Source organism: Cyanistes caeruleus, chromosome 3, assembly GCF_971803275.1.
Source record: "Cyanistes caeruleus chromosome 3, bCyaCae1.hap1.1, whole genome shotgun sequence".
NCBI classification, from domain to species: Eukaryota; Metazoa; Chordata; class Aves; order Passeriformes; family Paridae; genus Cyanistes; species Cyanistes caeruleus.
Genome location: NC_141703.1, coordinates 53,737,683 through 53,757,916, shown reverse-complemented (window position 1 = coordinate 53,757,916; position 20,234 = coordinate 53,737,683). Strand labels below are relative to the sequence as shown.

Sequence of the window (20,234 nt, the reverse complement as noted above, 5' to 3'; positions counted from 1 at the left end):
ATTTACTGACATTCTCTAGTAATTCTATTTCTATTCCATGATTTTATTTTTGTTTTTCTCTCCATCAAACTTACTGCTCTCCTTCTTCAGCCAAAATATTGGTTTGATATTTAATATCATACTTCCCTGAGGCTTCTTAAAATTTCTGCTCAGCTTAACCCAGTGCTGTCAATCAGTGAGCTGTTGCCTATCTTGTGTGTTAGTAACACTATAGTGTTCAGGAGGTGTGAGCAAAAGGAGGATCAGAATATCATGACAGACAAAAGCAGCTCAATCCCCCAGCACCCACTAGTCTGTGGCATAGCACTGAGCAAGAAGTATCCATCCTCTAATTAAAAGCATGCATCCTCTAATAATAAAAACAGAGGTTTGTATTACAGGAGCAGATAAAAAAATAAAACCACTAGGCCAGATTTTCTGGTGGATATACAAATTTTCTTCTTTTTTTTAAAAAAAAACATTATATTTTTATTTTTTTATTTTTGATATTGTACACCAATCAACTCAGCAAGCAGCATTTTCATAACCAAGGCATTGTCCACATTTAATTTATTTATCATATCTGTACTTGTAGGATAACAGGAAGGATTTCTGAAGGGCCAATAGATCTGCTCTTTTGGAGGCATTGCAGGGAAGTATTTTGGATCCTGATAAGAGCATATTATTTTAATATTTTTTTCCCCCATCTTCATCTTTCTACTAGTATTCATAATCCAAGAGACTTCCAGTAAAAATTGAACACATTTCTTGTTCAGTAGTCTCTACAGTTACTAAGTTACAGTAGTTACTAATAAGTATGTATGCATGTCTTTGAATATTTTGGGGGGGTTGTGCAGGCTGAGGGAACGGTGGAAGACAATACATATGAGGAAAAAAAAAACACTTCTTTTTTTTCATTTAACAGCTAAAGAAGAAAATTAAATTTTCAACTGGCAATTGAAGTCACTAGCAAAACTCACATCAATTGCCATGGTGCATAACATGTAATAATAAATAAGATTTCTTAGTTAATTATGTGACCATTTTCTTTCCAGAAAGTTACAGATAAGAGAGAAAAATCATCATATTCTTGTGTGGATTACAAGGATTAAGTAGTTGTTAGTTCTGTTGTATTGATTTGATCTACCATACCTAGATAATGCTTTGCCTATTACCTGTATTCTTGCTTTATTCTCCATACATGAATTGTCATTGTTGAAGTGGACTATCTCCACAGATATAGTCTATAAGAATCAGAAATCCATCTAAAAATTAATTGTAATGAAAAAGAAAACATCTTCTTCCTTCTAACTTTCTCTTTCCATTTCTGTATGGAAGCTGTCATGCAGTATTCAAATTTTAGCTGAGACCTGACAGCAATGAAACAGACTGATAGGAAAATGATAAAAGTAGATTCACACAGAACCCAGGAAAGGGAAAAGTATTACCTTGAACATTAGGCTGTTGTCAGCCCTATTAACTAGCATGGTAACAGCTCGTCATTGGAAGAAATAATGAAAAACTTTCCCCTTTCATTTAGTCCATGGGTTTTGTTTTTTTTTCCATTTTCCCAAGATTTTATAACTTCTTTCTTATCAATTTCCAGCTGTTTGCTTTTCAGGCTGAATGGTTCTGGTTTTTTGGTTGTGTATTTGAGTACTTTCTCTTTTCCTACTGCTTGGAGACAATATCTTTTGGGAGATCAGGAGAACAAAAGGTATTGAAGATGCTGGCATCTCATGGATTTCTAATAACGACAAGTTTATAAAGATGTTATATCCTTCTGTATGGCATTCTTAAATTTGGTTTTTTTCCCCTCTACAGATCAATGAAATGAAATTTTCACCAAAATATTTAGTAAGGGCACAGCTAAAGCCTGCCCTGAACTGAATAAGTCCATTACTTCTATTTGACTTTTTTCTCATTTTCAAGAGAGCAAACATGGAAATGTACTAGAATATGAAAACAAAATGTACAAATACTGAAGATAACTTTTGTAAGTTACACTACTGATCCAAAATATACTCCTAAATTTTTAAGTTTCTATGTGAAAACAAATAATTTTTTTACATATTAGTCAATATATAAGGCTTAGGAAAAAATCAACAAAGGTATTATCTGATTCCTTATAGAAATCCATCCAGGATTCAACATATTTTGAAACAATCATGGCAAACAGAACTACAGAAGAAAGCTATGGGTGTTGAACTGCAGCTGAATATTCTTCTAGATATTTATACATATGAACACAGTATCATTCTGTAGAGTTATTATAAGATGGTTAACAAATTTATTTTAAGTCTTTGTGAACAGAATTGCCAATATGCTTTGGTTGTTTTGTGTCAAGTAAATATAAATTTATTAAAGGAATGTTAAATGCTCATTCTGCTTAAGTCTATTGATAATTTGTGCCCTCAGAATGGCAACAAGACCCTAGAACTTATGGCTAATTTATACACAGTTATTCAACAGAGAATAATCTCCTTCTTTACATACTTATGCCATCCTAGTGATCTCGAAAGATACAATTTTACTCATTAATAATTTATATAGTGTGTCCAGAAATCCTAGTGACAATATTAGTTTTCTAGCTTTATCCCCCAATTGAGTCTATTACATATTATAAATTCCATAATAGCTGCTCACAGGGAGAGCAACTTGGCATTTAAATGCAATGTTCATTCATTAATACATGAATATTATAAGGCAACTAGAAACCATTCAAATCTGAAAAGAAAGACTTTCTACATAAATAATGTTCTGTGAATAATTACTTAGATATATGAGGTAACATAGAAAACATGTGAGTTTATATGACAAGATATCATGTGATAAAAATAGTCTGCAACCCATTACCCAGAGAGTCCTAGTTTTAGGTTTTCTTGTGATTCTAAGCAACATTAATAATGAAAATATTTTTTTTTAAAATGGGTTTTGGGCAGGGATGGGGTGGAATTTGGTAGCACACTACCTTATTTTAAATTTGTTTATTCAGAACAAAGAACTATGCATTTAAATTTGGTGTTTTAGTGTGAGATTCACTGTAAAATGCAAGACAACTTGAATCCAAATCACAATAAATTAGCAGGGGTATTCACTTCACAAATAATGTTCTAAAGACTGGAAAACTTCTTTTATCTAGTTTAAAACTGAGATTTCCTCTTATGGAAATGACTTAGTATCTTATGAAAAACTATTACTATACTTATGTCTATTTATATTTCATGGTTTTTTTTTTATTTCTCTCTTTTAATTCCATTTACTATACTTTAATATCAAAGAGGAATGAAATTTTCTTTGAGCTGATTGTCCCTAAAAGTGTTTTAAAAACTAAATATGCTTTCAGCTTGCAATTCTGAACAAACTATTTTGGATTATACTCATTTACTTTTGGCTTTCACAGGTATCTGTTATTCTAGTTTATGTTTTCAAAAGAATATTTTTTCCAAAATCTCTGCATCAGTTTAATTTATTTAGACTGTGTCATTTATAACCTATTGATTTCCCTCTCAAATAAATGTTTTTCTGCACCATCATATTTTTGTAAAAGCCAGAATGTCCATAGCTAAGTTGCTAAATTTTATCATTCACTAAACATTTAAACATTCAATGACATTCAATATACACTGTAAAAAATATTATTTTTTAATTTGTTTGTTATCATGTTGGTGTATTATGAGGCTCATTTTCTTTTATAAATGTATAATCCTGATTCTCTGATTTTCTGTAAGACTTATTCTTACTATGAAAAATCAAAATAATTTTAAAGTATAAAAGGTGAGTAGACAGGAGATCCTAAAGGAATAATTTACAAAGTATAGAACTCAGTTACAGTACAAAGCTTTAAAGTAGACAGCAATTATTAATTTAAGTAATATTTACAAAGATATAATTTGGCAATCATACACTATCAATATGAAGAGCGTATGAGGAGGATGTTAGTACTGTGGAAGAAAATGCTGAGAGATTTGCTTGAGCGTTTTGACAAGAAAAGAAACTCTAACATAAAGATAACTCCCAAGTGTGACCTCACTTATTCCACATACATTATTTTAGACGTATTCAAAATATATTCCTTCCATCCACAGTGGTTCTTTCAAACTGTGAAGGCAAAGGGTGGGAAGTCAGAGAAGTTCTTTTGTGAACCCCAAACTATATATACCCAAAGGTATAAAATAGATCATGTACTTTCCAGATAGGGTCATCTCAGAAGTTATTTTGCTGAGTAGGTTTTCTGATTATGCCTGAGTGGCTGTATGTTTTAATTCTTTCAGCTGTCTTTGACAAAGAGGAAAAACAATGGATTTAAAGCAACCTTACTTCTTCTCATGGAGTGAAAAATTTATGGTTTTGACTAAAATTGATAGAAGTTTACATAAATATGTCAAATTTATACACTTCACTTTAGATTTTATCTTTTTTTATGGCAATAGCTTCAGAGAAAGGTATTGCCTTTTGTATCGAGAGCAATATTTATTGTACCTACCAAGATGTACAAGAGAAAAGATAGTCTTGTTGCACACCAGGTGATCAAAACACACAAACCTTCTTTGGAAAACTTAAAAATGTTGTCTTTAATCACATGATCCTTTTTTCACTTTGTTACATGGCTTATTAATACTTGTTCTCTGTTGAATATATATGGAAGCGTAAAGTACATATTCATTAACATTCTGCCATATGTCCCATGGACAACTATCCAGGCATGAATTCTGCATATAGATTCCTTCAGTTTTCCCTAATTAGAAAGAATCATTCATGACCATCTGTCAGCCTCTGTACCCAAGTCCTAGGTACATCCAAGGACTTGGATGCCTATAAAGTCAAATTCAATCAGCAATTACTCATCCTGCCATGCCAATAAAGCTTGTAATGCTCAGGATAAATTAACATGGTGTGTTCCCTCTATTTCTGACTCACGGCTAAGAAGATGCTTTAGACTCAGGGGGTATAACTTTTCCTGAGTGGCCTGTGGGGAGCACTGAATCAAAAGTTTACTTTAGTGTTTTTTGTTTAAAAAGCTTTATTCTGGGACAATAGATGCAATAAAAGACCTCTGGTTTTTTCCCCTCCACAAAGGGAAAACATATATATACATTTTTTATATTTAATATAAAAAAGTAAGTTTTCAGCTCTTCTTTAGAGTTTTTGGTGGTGTTTTGTTAGGTGGTTGAGATTATTCTTTTTTTGGTCTGAATTAGAGTGCATCTGTTTAAATCTCTGTTCTCATTTTTAAATAGAGTATTTTTATCTGAGTTTGAGGAGCATTTTGAGGAGCAAATTCTCACCCGATACAGATGAATAGCGTTAATTTATTTGTTGTCTTTATTTACCTTACTATCAGAGTTTTTTTCCAGGGTTCTGCCAGAAAATTTCTCCATTCAAACTTGGGAGTTTTCTAGATATATATATAAAGGAATTCCAAGTTTTTGTTTTATCCTAAAAAAAATTCAATTTCCTAATAAAATAGCAGCAGAGGTATAGTTCTTAGGAAGGAATGCAAAAATAATTAGATGTGTAAAGGATGCACCTGTGCACTCTTGTAACCCATTATTTGAGCTGTGTGTTATAGGAAGTACTATAGCAGGAAACACACGGGCCAGTGGAGGATGAGCCTCACAAGAAATGTGCAAGTGCAGCACCGACACATCATGAGCTGGTTTTGTTTCACAGTAACTCTGTGCATCATCCTGGGTTTCCCATCCTGAGTGACTATGCTGATGGACAGAACTGAAACCATGGACTAAAGCACCTCAATGAGTATTTTATAGACATTTTACAGGAATGGCTCATAGAATAAGTAAATTATGTTGGTGTATGTATTAAAGGATGGGACGTAAAGAAATATCTAATGAGAGTGCATTGGATATGTCATATATTGTATGTACTGATCTGTGTAAGTTGTACTGGCTTTGGTTGGGAGTTTTTTTTTTTGCATAGTAGCTGGTATGATGTTAAGTTTTAGATCTGTGACCAAAACAGTGTTAGCACACTGCTGTATTAGATGTTGCTGAGCAATTCTTACACAGTGTCAAAGAAGTCTTTTGTTTTTCTCGCTCCACCTGATAAGCATAATTTTATTTACTTGCATACACAATTTTTGATTTACCTATCAAAGTGTCTTTATCTCAACCCATGAGTTTTCTCACTTTTACCTTCCTCATTCTCTTCCCCATCCTATTTGTGAGGGAACAAATGTAAAAACTATGTTGGGCTGAGCTGCATACAAGTGTTAAACCACAACAAAATTTTATAAGCTATTCATGTGAAAAAAAACCCGTTTTGAAACACTTACTGAATACCAAGAGCTGGAAATATTAGTTTGAAAGGGGACAGGACAAAGTCCTGTTACAAGTAGTTGCCATCATTGGTCGGTTTCTCAGGTTTTAAACAATACTTGCACATTTCACTTGCACAAATGTTTCTAGTTTCCTGTGGTTTGAGGGTTGTTGTGTTTTTTTTATTATGTCCTTTTAAACTAATCATTATATTTAAAACACACCAAGAGTCAAATAGTGTTAGGAAATGTAACAACCACTAAAATCCAGACCAATTTCAAATTATACATCAATTAAGGAAAGCCACCTCCTTTTATACCTGCAAAACTTGATTAGATATGTTCTGCTTTGCTAAGCTCAATAGTCTTTCTTTTTTTTTCTATCATAATAGTCTACATATTACATGAGAGAATCAACAGCAGAGTTTGAATTAAGAGCCTGAAGAGAACAATTTATAGTGAATTGAGGCAAATGGCACAGATGCTTACAGACAGTGCATATTGTTGACAGTGCTCATCTCAAAACAACATTCCACAATAACCAGAGGTTATCTTACAGTCAAATAGGAAATATGGGAGCTGGTACGAGATATGACACAGAAGATTTCGCTGCTTGGAGGCTGCAAGCTGAGAACTTCTTATGGTTAGAGACATTATAGACAATTTGACCTTGCCTTTAGGTCCCAAAATTCTCATGTGTCACTTATGCCATTCTTTGTTCTTAACATCCAGCTTCAGTAGTGCTCACTGCTCAGCTGCTGTGCCCATCTTTTTGCATTATATTTTTCTTAAAATATGTGATCATACAACACTTGCTGATAAACAAGCTGAGATCTCTATTCACAGATTACTCTTACTTCAAGTTTCTCATTATCCTAAAGATTTCACAGTTTTTAATTTAGCTGCAAAAATGCTAATAAAAAAAAAAACAAACAAACCTGAAAGGCAATGTTTTGGTTAATAACCCTTTATAGCAGGACAACAGGTAATATTTAATACAATTTTTCACTGACAAAATCTTACTTTTTTAGTGGAGGGAATGGATTTCTCAGTGATCCTATGCATATTTCTTGACATCTGTGGAAAAAACAGAGAATAACAGAATTTGGAGGTGGTCTGATCAGGGCACTAGAAAAATGTTTGGTCTCTTAAAGTACTTTCTCCCTATTCATTTTTTATTTTATAGGATTTTAAAGGTCTGAGTCCAGTTGTGGCATTTTGCTACTTCTGACTATGTATTCAGTACTGTGCAGATAAATTAATAATCCTTTTGAAGTGAAGTATCATTTCTTCTTTTTCATAAGCCTTGAAAGAAATGAAACTACTTGCTGGAATTCAAGTTAAGTCTATATACTTCTAGTCCACCAAAAAAAGTAAAATTTCTGAGGGCACTTAGGCACCCAGATTCTGTGATAACTGTGGGCATTGGATGCCTCAGCATATTTTTAAGTCTTTTTCAAAATTGAACTGAAGAATTAAGGAATAAACTTAAAAGATATGAAAGACAGTTACTGGAACATCTGTTGGATCTCAAAGGTATAATTGTGACACATGCCACATGTCACCTCCAGTGACTATGTCCCACCAGCATTGAAAATTAAGAGAACTTGAAGGTATCCATATGTCAGCTAGAAGACAACGGAACCTTGAGATATAATAAACACATACTCTGATTTTATCCACTTAGAGGAACAGTTTTTACACTTTTTATATGAGAAGATAAACTATATTTCATATTTAGTAATTTATTTTGTACTGTTAATCAGAGATTACATTACCAAGTCCTCCAAGAACATGTATTTGTAAAGATGCAAAATAATAGTGCCTGAATTAGGATAATCTTAAAACTAACATTCAAGGAGAAAAAAATAAGCTCATCAGTGCTGCAACAACTTCTAAACTATTTTCAAAGATAACAGTTTCTTTATAAGTTGAAACTACTAAGGAAGCAGGGAGAGCTGTGCTTTATACGCAAAGGGCCTCCGGGAGTGTAATACGAGCAACTATGACACATAGACATGTAGAAAGAGGGTCAATAGAATGACTTAATGACACTAATTCCAAAGACATATATTCATAATCTGAAAAAAATTGTACAAATAATATGGGCATTTTTCAGGGCTATTGTCTAAAGACGATCACCTATAACCTACTTCAGATTCCTAATGTGAAAAACTGATCCAAACTACACTGAAGTCAGTTAAAACAATACAATCAGCTTCTCTGGAGTTTAATTTGTTCCCTTTATACTTTATTTCAAGTCAATAAACTAGGAGTATTTAATGTCTTCTAAATACATGTAGTCCTGGGTCTGCCATGATCCAACAGCAGTATATATACATACACGCATATGTAAGTATTTCAAAGGTAGGAGTGACCACCAATTGCACAAGACTATTATAATTATCATCATCATATATAATGAATGTAAAGAAAAGTTCTGTAGGAAAGGCAAAACAAAATTACATAGCCGGTGAATTTCCATTTTAATAGCCTTAAGGGATCCTCACATACTATTTTAAGGAATCTGTATACTTTGTCTTATTACAATATATGTGGGATTAAAAAGAAAACCAAAAAAAAATGACATATAAATGTCAAATTTTTCCTTAAAGAGCAGCAGATATTTGATATTTTCCTCTACCAATAAGCACTCTCCTAAGAAACATCTGTTATTAATGACTTTTAATGTTTCTATTAAATCATATGTTTAAACAATTATTACCTTGGTTAGGAAACTTGAACTATGGGGTGATGTCTTTTTATTAATTTTTTATCACAGTTCAAATTTGAAGTGCATGACTCTTTTGGTTCATTCAATCTATGCAGTGATACTATTTTCAGAAACTTCAGGTATTCATTTATTCATGTTCCCTCTGGACATATAAGTTAACAAGTCTTGCTTATTTTGATGCAACTAATAAGAACTGATTTGATGATAGCATAGTTTATTGTGTTCCAAGTGAAACTAAGTCATTCCTTGGACAGTTTGTGATGAGTAAAAACAACACCTCAACAATACCATCTGGATTCTCACAATTAAGTATAACCTTCAAACAATTATTTTTTTTTATATAAAATTATCCTGCAGTTCTTAGGTAGGTATTTTATAATAATGACTTGTTCTATATTTTTGTATTGCCCTCTTAAAATTCTTGTATCTAAGTGTTCTCTGATTTTAACATTCTCATTACACCTATTTTATCAGCCTATCATTATTTTATCAGCTTTATTTATTATCAGTATAAAGTTAAGTACTATGTTTTAAAAAGCAAGTAAAACAAAAGCTTTCCAGGAGAAAATGTAGGATAGAGAAAATAAGATATACAAGAACAAAAATATTAATTACATTGATAAAATTCCACCATATATATTTTTTATGATCATTTGAGAGCAGAAAGACTGAAGGAGGCTGAAGATCCATGTTATTCATACCTGTCTCTAAAGGTAGCTACAAATTCATTTTAAAATGTGAAGGACAGCTCTTCCTCAGGCTACAGCAATTTGCAGATCAGAAACTTCATGAGCCAGATAAATTGTCTTTGGATTTTTTTTCACTAATCTGTCTTGTTCCTTTTTTAAGCCACTGTAAACTTTCACCATACTCAATATTCTGCAACAAAGAACCATGCAGTTTAACCAGGCATGTTTTATGTGAAAAAAATACCTGTTCTTTATTAATTTTAAGTTTGTTTACTTAGTCATTTTCAGTATGGAAGATACTCAAGAACATTGGTCATATTTGCTGTCTTCTAGATTTTTTTTTCCTGCTCTACTTCATCTTTTTCAAGATATTGACCAGGACTGCATACAATATTCAACATGCAAGCCAAAGAGGGACTTGTGAAGTGACACAGTTTAGTGGTTTCTGTTCGTGTTCTTGTGTTTTGAAGGACAGGAATCGGGGCTGTCCTTTTTTCTTGTTTTGGCTTGGTTTGGTTTGCTTTTTTACTCCCAGATCTCTGGTCACTTCAGATAAATTATTCTCATGGATTATTTAAAATAGTGCCAGCACGTCATACTTATAGTCATTCAGAATCCAAGACTGTTAAATCTGGAATGAAGATTTCTCCTGTATTCATGATTTTGCATTTAACTACAGGAATACCATGGTTTTATCATTCAGCCTTGCCCAGTTTTTCACCATTAACTCTCCTCTTTATTGCGCTGAAATGTACAGGAGCATTGCATCTAGCACAGGTTCTTGAAGCACTCAGTGTCAGACTGAGATAAAAATAAATGATTACGACTTTCCTTGCCTTGCCTTGGATAGAGCTGTATTTCTTTCCCTTTTTTCCCCTTCCTTTGCCTTCCTTTTTCTCCCAGTCACTCCCTTTTCTCTTCCTATTCTCTTTCCCTTTTTCTTTTTCCATTCAAGAGCCCATCTGTCCTTAAGATCTAAGATGTTGCTTAGCTTCTCCAGGAACTTTTGGAAAGGAATTCTGTTTAATCTCTGAATGGTATCAACCCAGATGATCTTACCTCCATGATTGTATCAAAGAATTCCAAAACCATTATAAAGCATGATTTCCATGTAGAAAATTTATGGATATTTTCCCCCCATATATTGTATTTATCCAGCCATCAATTGGGTTTATCCTTTACTATGTTTACTATTGATTCATCCCATACAGCTCTACAGTGTCCAGGTTTGTATTTTTTCAGATCTCTCTAGGAACAAATTTTGTAACAGCTATTGTCTTATCTAACTTTCCTGTGTGAGATAAAGTGGCCTTTAAGCAAGAGGTTATAAACTGCGTGTAGTGAACGGGCTGTTTCATTACTGAGCTCCTTTTCTTTCTTTTCTTGCAGAGCATATCTGGAGGGCTCCTCTTTGTAGAAGAGAATTTTCAGTCTCAAGGAACTTCTGATTAATTCATTGCATCTGTTCCTTCCATGTATAGTCTCCAAAGATGACTATCCTATTGCTGAGTTGATGAACACTTAGTAGCGTACAATGCAGAGTATGAATTTTGAATTGTTAGCCATTATGGACCATTGAAAACATTAGACCATGAAAATAAAGCATTTGAAGGATTCATTCATCTGTATTCTGGATATCAACATGGAAATAAAAGCAAATTAAAAAAACAAAACAAATCTGCAGTGACAACCTCTCTATTCTTTCTTATAATCTGGTAGTATCTTAAATTTGAAAAAAACAGAAATTAAGGAAAATTGGTGTCTGAAGGGACACTTCTCTTCCTGACATAGAGCTGTGTCTATATCCAGAAAAGTGAATTAATAAATGGATTCAATTGTATTTTTCAAATTTCATCTGTTTTGATTATGAAAATGGGAACTATCTTTGCACTGGCAATATCAGTGGCTTCCTTCACATCACTCTGAAACCTACCATGTATAATATATGCACAAAGGAACATCTTTTATTTTGCAGAAATAACTTGCTACCATTTACTTAAACATTACTTGTTGTTAATGTGCTGTACCATGGTGAAATTTTCATACTTAGAAGAGTTACAAAGAGAAAAAATATATTTTCAAATAGCAAAGAGTAGTTTGTACAGGATATAAATGCACCAATGAATCAAAACATTTCCAAGTTGAAATTGCTGTCTCAAGGTGACTGCCCTTTGGGACATATATATTCCTTTTTGGACTTCAGCAAAGCTTATGATACTATTTCTCACAGTATCCTTCTGGACAAAACGTCCAGCACACAGATAATAACCATATCATGCTATGGGTGAGCAACTAGCTCACAGGTTGAGCACAGACTTATGGTGAATAGGGTGTCATTGCCACTGGAACTGCAGGAAAAACAAAAACTCCCCAACAAAATTTTTTAGTGTTAGAGAATTAAGACATTACAGGATGTTTTCTGGCCAGGATGTGCAACCAAAATAATTTCATATTGCCCGGATTGTGCAGATAAAATCATCCCATCACACACAGCTTTTGCTAGATTTTTCACATACTTATACAGTAAAAACCCAGAGAAATTCACTGATTAAATTTTCATTCATCCCAAGGTACAGAGCTCTTAGTATTTGGTTTCCTATTTGTTATTGATTCCTTCACCTTTGATGTTAATTAGGTTCTCACTCTTTTGTTCTCTTTGCTATCTTTCCCCAGACCAAGAGTCTCTGACCATGCCAGGGGTGACATTTGGGGTTGATGTTCAATAATGGTCATTATCTTTTGTCTATCTTCTGTCCTACTCCTAGCTGAGATGTTAAACTCATCAGGCCTCCAAGGGTGAAACAGTTATTTGAAAGTAAACTTCCATTCTTTCTCTCCTGGGAAAAGGTGAACAAAACGCCTGACTAAAGTTATATAAAAAAAATTTAAACACAGTATAATTTCCAGCAACATCAGGCTGGTGACCTGTCAGTAGTGGGGTTCCTCAGGGCTCCACTCTAGGCCCGATTCTCTTCTGCTTGAGACTGAAATTGTTAATGGCTTAAAAATTGCTAAAATCATTGGATTTTGCCCACTGTAGCGAACTGTAAAGAAACAGTTGTCCTTGTGCAACCACCAAATCCTGCTCCTCCCCAGTATGCCCACTAACTGGAATTTGGATTGTGAGAGGAGCTTGAGATAAGCTAAAGGAGATACTGCTGTCCAACCATCCCAGGTTTGGGGTATCCACAAGTGATATTGGAAGAACAACTTGAGTATTAATGGCTCAAACAATCAGAGGGTACAGATGTGTGCTGAACAAGATAAAGAAAGAGGCAAATCCTTCAAGGCAGGTACTGTCTCTTTGTCCTTACTCAAGTGAATTCAGCTGTGATAATTTATTTTTGTGGATGAGGGTGAAGGGAAGTACTGGGACATTCACACAAAGCCTGAAGCCATCTCGGCTGCTGGTCCATGATGGGCCATAACAGACTCAACTGTGTTTATGTAATAGGCATCTGTATCATCTTAGAAGGAGTCAAAGGCTCACCCAGCCTGCAACCACCACTTCTACCAGACTGGACCAACATATATCCAAATTGCAACAGCCATGTCTTGTCACAAGGCCTTCTTAACCTTTCCTTCCTTCTTTCCCTTATACATTTTCTTAAGTTATATTTTATGCTTTCATATTTTCATACAACTATACATAATAACAACTAAAATGTCTACACGCCTTTGTATATCTATATTACTGTAGGTAAACACAATAAATGAATGACACCTGTTCTCCTTTGCAACCAAATTGCTTTAAAATAAACCATATATATTTATATCTATATATCTATATCATCTATCTATATCTATATCTATATCATCTATATCTATATCTATATCTATATCTATATCTATATCTATATCTATATCTATATCATCTATATCTATATCTATATCTATCTATATCTATATATCTACAAACACACATCATTCACTGTTGTTTCACTCTAATCTACCCCAAGGGATCTACTGACAAGAGTCTTGGTTACTGTTACCTCATGGCACTGGGTCGTAACATCTTCAGCATCTTAATTAACCACTTGGATGCAGAACTAGAAGGAATACTGTTTGCTGATGATGCTAAATTGGGATGAGCTGTCAACTCCCTCAACAGCAGCTATTCTGACCAAATTGCAGTTACCTGTTCTATTCTGAAATCCAGTTTGACTAGAACAGTGAAACATATGTTGACATACTATCCGATCTACGCAAAGCATATTGAATTAAATATGTCCTCCAGAGTATGAAGAGAGATCATGTGTGCAATCTGCAGGTGTATGGTATGATTTGGAAAGCCACAGATGTAGCATATGTTTATTTATTTACTTTCAGTAATTTCCAGCTAGATTAATGTAGTGAAGCCTTACAAATTCTTCTAGTTCCCATACTGTGCATGTTTTTAGAACTTCCCATATGAACACTCCTTTGAAGTGTTAAGGACCTTAGTGAAAATAAGCAAAACCTTCAAAAACACAAATTAGAAGCTTCCCCAATCTTGCTTTGCCATACATTGAGTGGAGGTTGGGAGGCGAAAGGATAGAAGATCTTCTAGATGAACTTTACTGCTACTTCTCTTAAATAAAGCCTTTATCATTTTTGTAGGCACCACTTTGGACTGATGAGAAATTGTTCCGTGCAGCTGTTCTGTGGTGTGTTCCCACATCTCTGCTCTTTCAAATAAGGGAATGTAGAAGAGGAATGCTAGAAACAGAAGGCATCCAGTGGAGGGCTGTGACATATAAAAACAGAACAAGATTGATGTTCTAGTTCAAGAAAGTGAAGTTGTGCAAAAATGCAAAAGATAGCAGCAAGTATCCTTGCAGAAGAGTCTGGATCATGTAGCATCATAATGAAGATAAAATCACATAATGAAAATAGGGGGTTGAAAAGACCTCTGTGTTTAGGGGGAGAACATAATACAAATTTACATTATATTATCCTACTCTGCAGTCTTTAACTTATTGCCTGTGCCTTTGTTGCTTTGAAACAGCAAGGTTTCATATATATGATCTCAGAAGTATTCCATGCACATGCTGAGAAGCTTGTTTTGAAGCTGTTATGTCTATACACTGCTTTCCTGACTGTTGGAAGCAATCATGTGGCATCCATACTCAGACAGTGCAGTAGTTCATGGGGCTGGAAGTCCCTATTTTTCCAAACTCACAACCCCAGCAATAATAAATGAAGCAGAAGAAAGGAATGTATTCAGTGTTAAGTTGCTCAGACCTGACTCACCTAGAAAGATTACATACATAATTTTGCTGTATGAAAAAGTAGATTACTCTCACCTGAAGCTGGAAGTTTACCTTGGCCTGGTCTCTGCAAGACATCTAGCAAAGAGCTTGTGGAGTGGGGAGCTGTAAGAAAAGGATACAGAATAACAGCAATTCCCCTTGTCAATCCTTACACAGCGCAGGACCATCATTCCCCCTCCTGTGATGTGACAAGAGTCCTGCCCTTTCACTTACAGTCAAGCACATGAAGACTGTGAGACGTATTTAACTAAGGAAAAAAGGACAAGAATGGGACACTTTGAGCAATGATTGGGACACATAGCAACTGATTGTTTTCTAAGACCCAGCTGATGTTTTCTTCTTGCTGAAGATCATGTCAAAGTGTCCTAGTCTGCTAAGTCTGAGGAGAAAAAAATCTCTGTAACATTATCAGTAAATACACAAGATCTGAGATATGGTTTCTTTTTTTGTGGGTTTTTTTTTTTTTTTGTATTTTATTTTTATTTATATCCAGGGCCACAGGACAAAAATTATTCTGAGGGAAACAAAAGGTCCATCCCAGAAAACTTGACACTTCATATGGTCTACCACTATACTGACATACTCAGTTTCTGATTTCCAGATGAGAAAAAGGCCTCAAGTAATTATTATGCAAAACATAACCCACATCTTTGTGATACAACAAGAATCTGCAGTGGCACTCTCTGTATTGCCAGGGGTTATTTGTGGTTTTATCCTAATTCAGTATTCAGCTAAAAGTATGATAAGAGACAAATTCTATCTCTTTTTATCTAACTATAGCCTCCAATATATTATCTGAAACTTTTTACCAGTCTTAGGATTATACATAATAGAATTTATAGAAAGTAATTTTCAACAATGCTTTAAGTTTTTGTAAGAGGCAGGTAATTTGCTCTTTAAATATTTATGTGTGTCATACACTACAAGGAGCTAAAAATCATTCTGCAATGTTTTTTCTGTCATCCTGGGCAATATATAGCTTAAACATGAAAGCAAATTTCCTGAGTTTAAGGAAATTATTCTTAACCAGGATAAAAAATAATTTTTGCCACCTTTTGTAGTAGAAAATATTGGGGAAAATATGTAGAAAAAAAAAAAGAATAGGATCATATTTTCAAAATTCTGGTGATCTTCAATTTAATTTTTCACAGAAAGAAATAATCTTCAGTCAATATTTAAAAGTTGCAATGATCTACTTTTATGACCAGAGGCTTACTCTAAAGGAAACTTCCATTTACTCACTATAAACCTTCTTATTGTCAGTGAATTTTGATAAAGAAGCTACAAAAAATCTTATTCTGTCATGTTATTCTGTCACAGCAGACTTTTGTTTTATTTATTTTCTCAAAGCAAATTGAAAGGAATAAAGGGAATATCAGTTGGCAATTTCTGTTTTGCATTGAAATAACTCTACCTGTGTTCAGAATTTGTTTGGCGACTGCAAAGTGCCATGGAAAACAGTTCCACGTGCATAATGAGAAAATGGAATGAGAATGAACAGAACCAATAGTTAAAGTGTTTGATCTTCTGAGTCCTTACTGCATGCAATTCAATTGCTTTGGTCTTCTAACAAGGGCATAGCCAAAAGCTGGCTAATATTTATTTAGCTGGTTGCCTAATAATAATAAAAAAAAAATCACCTTTTTAATAGTTATATATAATTGTTATATATAATTATATCAATGCTTGTGTTCCTGACCATATAATTGAGATATATACAAAAGAATCCTGACCATTGCCAAACACAGAATAATTGACCTTGACTTAAACCTCAAATTCTCTTCTTTTTTTTTAATAATTTTTGATTTTAAAGACTTTCATTCAAGAATTCCTGAAGAATTCATCTTCAGTTTGATTCAATGAGATTAACATAGCGATTTGTCTTCAAATGACTTTTCTGTAGATAACACCAAGAGTAGGCAGGAAAGTGGGACAAAAATCCCCAGCGCTTCAAAAATTAGATTTTTTTTCACCTTATTGATCCTTCTGGTTCCCTAATGATGGTTCAGTGAATCCTCCTGAAATTTGTAAAAGGCTGTATGCTGCCAACAACTATTCTGAGTAGCAGCATCTGCAACCTCATTCCCTTTCTGCATAAAAGCATAGAATAGTAACTTTGCCATGCTCACATAGCACTAAGTTCTGCCTCCTCTCTGCAACCTGGACACACTCATTTGCATAGCCATGTGCAGAATGAGCAAATCATTTATGTTAACAAGAATGGAAGACATCTGCCCATGGTCACTAGCCATAACCTCTTACTGGGAAAACCAATTTAGCCTCAATATGTTTTTATGAAAGTGGTCACATTCCTAAGGTCTTCCAAGATGAGCTGTTACAAATATATTTGTATATGCTTATCAACACTTTAAAATTTTGAATTTTGATTTCAGACTTCAAAGACTAATTGTTCCAAATTTACTTCCCTAAGATGAAAGCAAACTGGGAATTGTAATGATAAAATGACATCCTCATAAATGCCCTGTTTCAGGAATTACCATCTGCGATCCCAAGTGATCCTGCCTTGCAGTTATGCCTCTCAGCTATTTGTACACAATATGCATCTGCCTGTCATCTGACAATTGTGCCAGCTCAGATGACACTTCGGAGCAGAGGTTTCATGTGTCATTCTTTGCAACATAAACTGAAATTTGTAGGGATCAGAAGCTTTCCATGAGATCTCCTGCTTTCCTCAGGTCCTGCTGTGCCAGTAACACTCATTGTAATATCCCATGGAAATAAACTGCCTGATGTTTTCTGCAGTATATGAGAAACATGATACCTGAATCACTGAAAAAGCAAATTTAGCACAGACAATTCCATATGTAACACCAAATGGAATGAGCTCCAAAGCTGCAATAAAATCTTAAAAAACATATGAACAGCAACAAGAAAGTCTTCCTGAGATTAAAAAGTTATATTTTTTATATATATTCTGCAACAATGTCCCTTACCCAGAAAAATTAGTTTGTCTATTTTTTTTCTCTTTTGTTCTCTACTCCATAAAAATACCAGCTGCCAAGTTGCTGAGTATTTACAGATCTACAATAAATTCAGTATCTTCTTTAATTTTGCTAACAGATGTTGAATTATTCTGGAATTAACTGATTCTTTGTGGTTTCTTGTAGCAATTAAATGTGTCGCAGTTCTCTGAAGTGTTGAAGGATCTCATTTTTCATTTGCATAACTGTTTGTTCTAGTTAGAGAGTAGTTTGAAATCAAATCTTACAAAAGCAGTGCAACAGAAATGAAAGAGCAATAAATAAGTAAGTAGCTGTACAGCTGAAGAGATACCGGTTAAGCTATTTATGTACTACCTAAAGAATGAAGATCATAGAGATTTCAGAAGATGAAGTTTTTGGGAGTTTCAATTAGACTTATCTCCAAGTTGCACATGAAGTCTCTAATTGGAGAAACAAAGAGAAGGAAGCAGAGAGATCTGCATGTCTGAATCAGAAAAATAGAAAAACTAGAGATTCTTGAGAAGATCTAAATATATTTCCTCAAGCTTATCTTACAGTCTGTTTTCAGCAACATCTACTTCATCCATTGGTCCGTGAATTTCTACAGTATTCCCATTACCTAGATAGGTGACAGTTATTGCCATTTCATATCTATTTCATCTAAAACAGAAAAATCTTAATTTGAATGTTATAAAATCCCTTTTACTACCTCCCAGACTAAGCTTTATGAGAAAATAAGAGTTTCTGAAAATTCAATAATTGAATGAATAAAAAATCAAAATGGGGATTATAAAATTACATAGTTTATTTTTACCAGACATATTCTTACGTTTGATTAACTAAGTAAATGGGGAAAATCCTGGGTTAGCAGAATATTCTATATTCTACTGCTTTCTACTCTTCCAAAATAGCCTTGAAACTGAGTTGAACTGGACCTTTGCAGTTTGGCCTCAGGACAGAGGTAACCTTCCACAGCAAAGAGTCTTTGCAACAGATATCATAGACTGTTGGAGAATTGAACTGCAGGAAAAAGCACACTGGGAGCTTATCCTCCTGCTTTGTTGATCCTCAGTTCTTTCACATGTTCAGAGTTTGTTGGCATATGAACTGAACAGACTTCTAATATGCAAAAGTTTACATAGGAGTCCAGATTAATTTACCATGTGAGCCACTTAGAACCATTGTACTTACCTTTTTTTTTTTGCTTTTTCTTACCTCTAACTGATGAACAAAGCGAGAATTTCCTTGAGCACAAACACACGACTGTTTTACATTGCCAAAGTATTGTACAAATACCAGACGGGTAAAATTTACTCCTGGAATATATGTCAGTTTCAATGTCAAAGTAAGCCCTAAAAACATCGATCTTTTGTCCATCTCCCTCTAATATTCTGTCTCTAGCAGACCAATTAACATCTCATTTCAAAAAATTTGGAATGTGCTAGAGAGTAATTTTTTTATGGAGCATAAAATAAAAAATCAGACTGACCCCGGGTTTAATTGCATCCTCTTTATTGCAGTGAACAGTGTTTCCTAAATTAGTCATGATCCTAATTCTATGGAGCTATGACAGTTAAAGCTATACCATGTCCTCTTCTGTGATTAGAATGATCTAATGGTTCTGATAAATTGTACATCTCAATGGTATCTTGTTCTAGCATCCTCTTGTGCTCTTTATTTTGCATTTACAATCTCTAGTTCAGACAAATTATCTTCGCAATTGGAAACCATTTGACTAGCTAATACAATACCTACAACTACAATTGATCTGGAAACTGAAAATTCATGTAAACTTATTGTAATAATTTCTTTTTTTCCTTTATTTTTTTAATTAAAAAAAAAATAAAAATCAGCTTTTATACCACAACAAAAATCATACTTGTTACTCAATGTAGCATATCTAATTTTAGATTGCAAACTGCTTGGGGCAGGTGTCATGTCTCTTATGTGTTGTGAAAACTGGATAGTGAACATCACATACCTAAAGAACAACAACAACATGGGACTGGATCATACCCTAAAGTCATATGCACAGACAGCCTTCTTTACAGAGGCTGTCTAGTAGCCCAGACTGAGAAAAAGGGATATGTCAGCTGGTTCCTCAGTGTTGCCCTATAACAATGAAACCCTGCTTGAGATAACAAAAGAATTAGCTGTAGGGTTGAATGAAAAGTAGCCAAATGACAGAAAGAAGTTTAAAAGTTCAGATAATCTATTAACTATAGCTAAATTTACATTATCAATAAATTCTACTCTAAAGGCAAGCCCTGAGTAAATTCATTATAAAATGATTATAACTTACAAAATTATAACTTACACCAGACATTTTTATTTATTTTT

The 20,234-nt window shown here is 34.0% G+C and overlaps 1 long non-coding RNA gene across 1 annotated transcript in view; it reads left to right on the top strand.

The window, feature by feature from the left end:
• LOC147654155 (uncharacterized) overlaps positions 1-11,356 on the top strand; it is a 62,513-nt gene extending 51,157 nt beyond the window's left edge. The window contains exon 7 of the long non-coding RNA XR_015284558.1: positions 11,069-11,356. This is a non-coding gene — a long non-coding RNA (uncharacterized LOC147654155). The remainder of the gene's footprint in view (positions 1-11,068) is intronic.
• The last annotated feature ends 8,878 nt before the right edge of the window (positions 11,357-20,234 follow it).